Here is a 7182-nt window from a genome sequence, read left to right on the forward strand (position 1 = left end):
GTGTACAATATGCTATTTTTAATATAGAAATAAAAATGAAGATTAAATGTTATGTAATGTTGTCTTGTATTCTTATTTGTTTCTTGCTTTACTTTACAGTTATTCATTTTTTACACTTTAAACACATTAAACACTTGATTTCTGGTTGTGAACATTTTTAAATCTAATTTTCTCCCATTTTTTCTCCCCAATTTAGCTAGGCCAATTGTCACATTTTTTGGTCCTGTGTCTTTACAATGTGTTTTTTTTTTTAGTCTGTTTAATAATTATATCTCCATTACTAAAACAATTTAATTGTAATATACAACCACAATTCCCAAAGACATTGTCTAAATGACAATGTATGATGTAAGTAAATAAAAATGTAAGTTTATATATAAATATAAACAATAAATACAATAAGTTGCAAATCTTATAAACCCATATTATATTCACTTTAGGAAGTAACACATCTCAAAAAATGTGACAGAAGTAACAAAAACTGAACTAGAAAAGGCGTTTTTTCCACCGGCATGGTGCCTGTGATGGTGGCAGAAGCCGTCCCCCCGGCTTCTGTTTACGCCCACATTCACTTACGCAGTGAGTGACTCCTTGAAGTAGTGGAAACACAGACCGCAGGAACCGGCTCCAGCACCAGCACTTTGTTGGTGGAAAAGAGGTATTAGTGTAGCGCTATGTGGCAGCATTCTATGGGGCAGCATTTACTAGCGCTATGTGCTGCTAACTGCTGCTAGCACTGCTGCTAACCGTGTTTAGCGCTGCTGCTAAGTGCGCAGTTGAAAATATTGGAAATCTAAGCTTACTGTAAATAAACAAGCGCTTTATTCACCCAAATAAACCGTTTTCAGGAGAGAAATGTGTGTAAAATAACATCCAGCTCTTGTTTGAAAATATTTTTTAAGAAGTTTTTAGAGTTTTACTGGTAGTGCGCCTTATAGTGCATAAAATATGGTGCATAAAAAGAGCCACAATAGAAGCAATGTACAACTACCGTACATAACTGAGTATAATAAGAGCATTTTAGAACGTCAGAGTCTCTCAGAAGCACAAAAGAGCAATGATTTACCATCTGCAAATGTGTATAAAAATTATGGATTGCAATGATTTTTGATATCCCACCACAAACAGCCCATAATATCATCAGAAGATTTAGAGAATCTGGAGAAATCTTTGTGCACAATGGAGAAGGCAGACAGTAAATATTGAATGTTGGTGATCTCCGGGCCCTCAGGTGGCAATGGTCTGAAAATCACTTGGTTGTAAAATTGACATTTTACAAAATGCTATATATATATATATATATATATATATATATATATGTGTGTGTATATGTATATATATATGTTTAAATGTATGTATGTGTGTGTAATGTTTACATACACATAATGTTTACACAGTTCACAAAAATAAATCTATGTAATTTACCCCCAGAGAGAGGGGGCATATATATATATATATATATATATATATATATATATATATATATATATATATATATGCCCCCTCTCTCTGGGGGTAAATTACATAGATTTATTTTTAATATGGATTAAATCTCTACCTCTCAGATCCCCTCCTTTCTCTCTATATCTGAATATAAATAAAATCACATTGAGATGGTCTTCCATTTAATTCTATTGTATTCATTACTGAAGGTTTCAGTGCTAAGAATGAAAAATGTGATTTATCGTAATTATGGTATTGTCTTTTTAATTGTCTGTCCAGTTTAAATGTCATTACTTCTCTAGTGACTTGCAGACAGGTATAGTTAACATGCTAATTAAAGAGCAGTTCACAGGACAGTCCACTGGGATTCACACTGAGCAGCTCATTTAACACTGTGCATGATGTGTTCCTTCTTCTGAGCTTATAGCGACCTCTGCTGGTTTTGGGATGTAACTACATTTAAACACTAAAAATGGTCAAAATAATGGGCAAATATAATGAGCTGTGCTGGAAATTCGCCCTCCATGGCAGGAATGAATGGACTGTCAAAAAAATCACCTCCATCACTTCTCGTGAAAATTCTGTATATTTAAAACCCTCTAAATGATGAAATTGAGTTGTAATACTACTACAGGGTGGAGCGGGATACAATAGGCCAGCATGTAAAATAGTACTTCATGAAATAACGATGTACATCTATACATCTGCCCTCCTGGACAGTAGCCACTTTAATACCTATATAAGCACACGTTTATACATGCACCTCTTGCACATGTTTTATTCATCATTGCACTGCCTTTTTATCTTCCTTTTATCTCTCTATTTTCACAGATTTTCTATTTATCGTATACAGTGATATGTGTATATTTGCAGATTTTTTTTTTCTTTGTTTATATTCTTGCATTTTTTGTTTTAATCTTGTTTTTATCTATAGTTGACGATATTATTTATAGTTAATATATTATAATTTATAGTTATTGTTAATAATTACAATTTGTAGTTTATTCATGCTCTTTTTCATTAAAAAAAGTTGGAATTTAAGAAAAAAAGTAATTTTAGGTAATATTTTATCTGAACATTGTGTTGCAACTTAGAAGAGAACCTACTAATACTCTTGAAAAAACTTTCATAATCTCAAAACAATTATACTTTTTCTAAAATATATATATATATATATTTTTTTTTATTAAATTATTCGTTTCATCCCTACCTGCACTTGTGTCCGCCTTTATTTATTTATATATATATAAATAAATAAATAAATAAATAAATAAATAAATATATATATATATATATATATATATATATATATATATATATATATATATATAACAAAGATAAACAAATAACAAAAAACACGTAATAATAAAGTAAACCAAAACAAAGGAGAGGAACTAGTGAACATAAACTAAACAAACAAGAAGTACTAATGATATAAACAAAGGGAGGCTAACAAACGAGAAACTAAACATAGCTAATAACATAAACTTACTAGAGAATATATATACAAGGGAAATAAACTATAAACGTGAAAACAAGAAATAAACGAGAAACAAATGACTAAGGTTATATACAGGGAGCTAGGGAACATGGAGCTAAACAAGAAACTAAACTAGACAAGGAGAACTAAACTAAGCAGGGCAAGGGAGAAAACAATGGAAATAAATAGGAAACTAGAAATATACAGAAGAGATAAACAGAGGTAAACACAGAGCAAGGACTAGGGCTATGAAACGCGGTGAAGCAACAGAGAGACAAAACAACAGGGAAAGGTGCAAAGACCGACGGAGACAAAGTGGCAGAGGAGGGCTATTTAAAGAAACAAGAAACACACTATAATTAGAAACACCTGGGGAAGGGGCGGAGCTACAAATGAGAAACACGTGGTGGAAATCTACTGACAAGAGACACAAAAGAGCACAGGTCACGTGGGAATAACACAGAGACAAGACCAGAATATGACAAAATGACAATAATTCTTTTTAATAATCCTTGTTATTGTTAATAATCTGCTTTTCTAATCCATTAAAATAGCAGCCCCAAACCATATGTTCATGATTCTCTCTATAATATTGACCACAAGAGCTTCGGATATGTTAAAATTATATTACAAATTATATTACATTTTGCGAATGCTTTTATCCAAAGCAACTTACAAATAATGATGTACATTTAGCATGCTGAACAATCCATCAGTTCTTCCTCTCTGTGGTTTAAATAGATCTCCCAGAATTTTTGTGTTACTGGTTAGTGCCTTCTTTGATCCACTGCCACTAACAGCATGGTATGATCATGTACACCTGGTATGGCATGCAATACTTCAATAAGGCCATCCTGCCTCCCAGAGCCCAATGATGTGACCCCAACTGCTTAACCCTTGTGTGGTGTTCATATTTTTGATACTCGTTTACTTTGTTACTTGTATTTAATTCAGCAAAATTGAGCAATTCGACATTAAAATGTTTTACACATGCTTGCTTCAACTAAATTGCAAGCAATATAAACAGCTTACATGGTTAATATTTGTCCTTTACCTTTATGTTACATTTCTTTCAAAAAGTGCTACTCTTTTTTTATTAGTTTTTTAATAAAATGTAAAAAAAAATTAATTAAACTCAAGATATGAGTAGAAAATTTGTTTAGTTTCAAATTTACAAATGAAGCAATGTTTATTATCCCTTGGCCAAACATACTGTATGTAATTTAAATGGTTAGGGGGGCGGTGGGGGGTGTACAGTGTGTGTTTATTGAAAATGTGTTTTGATATATGTTTTTCACAAAAAATGAGCCAATGCCAATGAGTTTGAGTTAGAAAAAATATTTTTTTAGTATCATTTGATGAAAAATGAAAACGGGTCCCACAGACCCGAACACCACACAAGGGTTAAATTACTCAAATTGCAGTCAGAAAAGAAAGCACACACAACAGGACCTTACATGTTATAGATATACAGTATAGTCAGTGAAATACAGTGATTGTTAACGTCTCATATATAGCAGAACATAAAAAAAACGTCACTTGCATGTCTCACAATGTCAAAACTACCCACCATGTTTCCTGTCTGTTCATTCCTTCTGAGTGCAATTATGATGATTTATGATGATGAGTGTATATAGGCCACAAGAGAGAGAAATACATGAACACACACAATCAAAACTGCTTATTTCCAGCTTTCCCTACAAACAGCTAAGTAGTGTTTATAAGGTGGGCAGACTGACCTACTCAAGAGCTCTGAGCTATAAGCAATTTACCACTCAAATATATGTCAGTAATACCTCTTTGTCTTTTATAGAAATCTTGATCTAAGAATCCTTCGTTATAACGCAATATTACTTATTCGAATGGGGTGGCAGTATTCTTCTTCTTCCTACAGATACACAACGTTTGGGATATATTATTTCCTTGTTTTCTTTTCATCACTCATTTTTACCATTTCATTTTATTATTATATAATAAATATATTTTTGCCCCACTTAGTCCCTGCTCTGACAGCCACCAATCTACATGTACCCCTTCAGTGCATAAGGGCATATATCCTATATATTTTATCCTATGTATTTCTGCTCTAATTATGACTCTAATTGTATGATTTCATTATCCAAAATATTATTCCCCCATTAAGCTTTTTTTATCCCTTATTATTATAGATTTAAACAGGCTGCTTTTGTTAATATGAATGTTCTGTGTTAATCAGCTCTGCTTTGATTGGCTGCTCTATATACTGAGCTTCATTGGAAAAGCAGTACAGCCTGGATCACCCCACTAATAAATTCAGAGTAAAAGGGCAGGGGGTAGATTGGGCACCCAAGATGCTGTTGTCAGTTCATCTGCTTCCTTGGAGCCTTTGACTGTTCACTTGTTTGATAATGCATCCCACTCCAAGATAGGTGCCATTGGAACCATATAAACAATGATTTGTAGGGGACATATTATGCAAAACTCATTTTATGCATGCTTTTGTATTATAACTTGGGTCTCAACTGCCCCTATAAACACTCCAAGCAGGAAAAAAAAAACGTCCATTCATCCATCTATTCGTTTTCTGTGAATCTGTTAGTTTTACATAGTTTGGTGTCAGGAATCATATGCTTTGTTTGGATGACTCTCTCATTGTAACGTCACAATAAGGAAACCAACATAGAACAACCCTAGCACCACCCCTCACCTGTCAACCACCACCATCTGCCATTTCAGTCTGCTGGTTGAGAACATTGGACAGTACACAGCAGGATTAGCCAGCAGACTTCGTCTGATGGGGGGATCTGTACCTACTGTTTGTGGCAGGTCAGCAGATAAGGAAGATGTAAATACTTTCAAATCAAATAATGAGTTTTGTGCTTCCATCTAAGGTTAATCATGTATAGAGCTGGTGTGATCTCTTTGTGTGAGAATGATTTTTGCAAAGCACTTTATGAACATGTTTTGTATACCCCATAGACCTTTTCTAACTTGTATAAATCGAGTTATAATATGTCCCTTTTAATGTTGTAACATGTTTTTTATAGCCATTTAGTCTTTTGTAAATTACAAGTAACAAATAACAAATACTTTGTTACTGTACTTAAGTAGAAATGTATTTATCTATACTTTACTGGAGTGACTTTTTTTCAGATTAATTTTAACCTTCCTCCTTACATTTTCACACAATTGTCTGTACATTCTATTCCTTACATTTTAAAAGTAGCCTTGTTACTCCTATTTCATTTCGGCTTGATTTCATTTTGGCATTCATAACCAATATTTAGATAAATCTCTTCATCAGGATAAAGTTAATCTGATTGTGGTTGGATGAGATGTATAAACATACTCCATTCCGACACCCTATTGGTTTATACGCGAGCTATCGCACCTGCACATGTCACGCCCACACTCCAACAAGAACATAGCAGACGTATGTAGCCTAGTATAAAGAAGATCTGTGTAGAGACTCAAGAGAACTTGATCTCTCAAAATAAAAAAAGCTTCTTAAATATATCTGCATTGTACTAAAATGCATTCATGAAACAGGGAGCCTAGTGCATCCCAAGTTTATCAACATTATCATTGTAATTTAACATTATAGTCACCATGGCTTTTAGAAAAATGTGGTCTTTGGGGGGAAGTGCACTATAGGACCCTGTGGCGTGGCCTAACCTTTTGCCCTTAATGCCCTTTTTTCCCCTTACATTACTTTAAGTAGTAATTTTAGTAGTGGTAAATTTACATTACACTTTTTGCCTTACTAAGCATTGTAAGTGTTAGATTATTTTGCTTATTTTAGGGATAAATATCTTAATCATTCTTACTTAGAATTTGTACCTTATTTTACGTAATTTGAACTCAAAATAAGCACAATCAAGCAGCAATCAAGTTATTCTGATTCTTGTGTCCAAAACAGTGACTTTGTTGCTTGATTTAGGTGTTACTTCACTCGTTTTGAGACTTTGCCATTGCTTTTTGTAAGAAATCTTACTAAGAAAATGTTGCTTACCCCATTGGCAGATTTATTTTGCTCAATATACATATATTTGTCTTAATTTGCATATAGTTTGTCTAGTTTTTGCCAATGGATTTTTTTGCAGTGCAAGCCCTACTCGTTTCTTGTGCCTGAAAGACACCCACCAAACTATTTACATGTACTCCCTTGTGGTGGGTGCACAAGCTGTAGTTTTAAACTTATCTTTTTATCTTTTCACTTATCTTTTTTACTTTTTAGTTTACGCGCATCAGGGAAATTCATAGCTATTTTATCTAGATTG

The sequence above is a fragment of the Astyanax mexicanus genome, chromosome 20 (genome assembly GCF_023375975.1).
Source record: "Astyanax mexicanus isolate ESR-SI-001 chromosome 20, AstMex3_surface, whole genome shotgun sequence".
NCBI classification, from domain to species: domain Eukaryota; kingdom Metazoa; phylum Chordata; class Actinopteri; order Characiformes; family Acestrorhamphidae; genus Astyanax; species Astyanax mexicanus.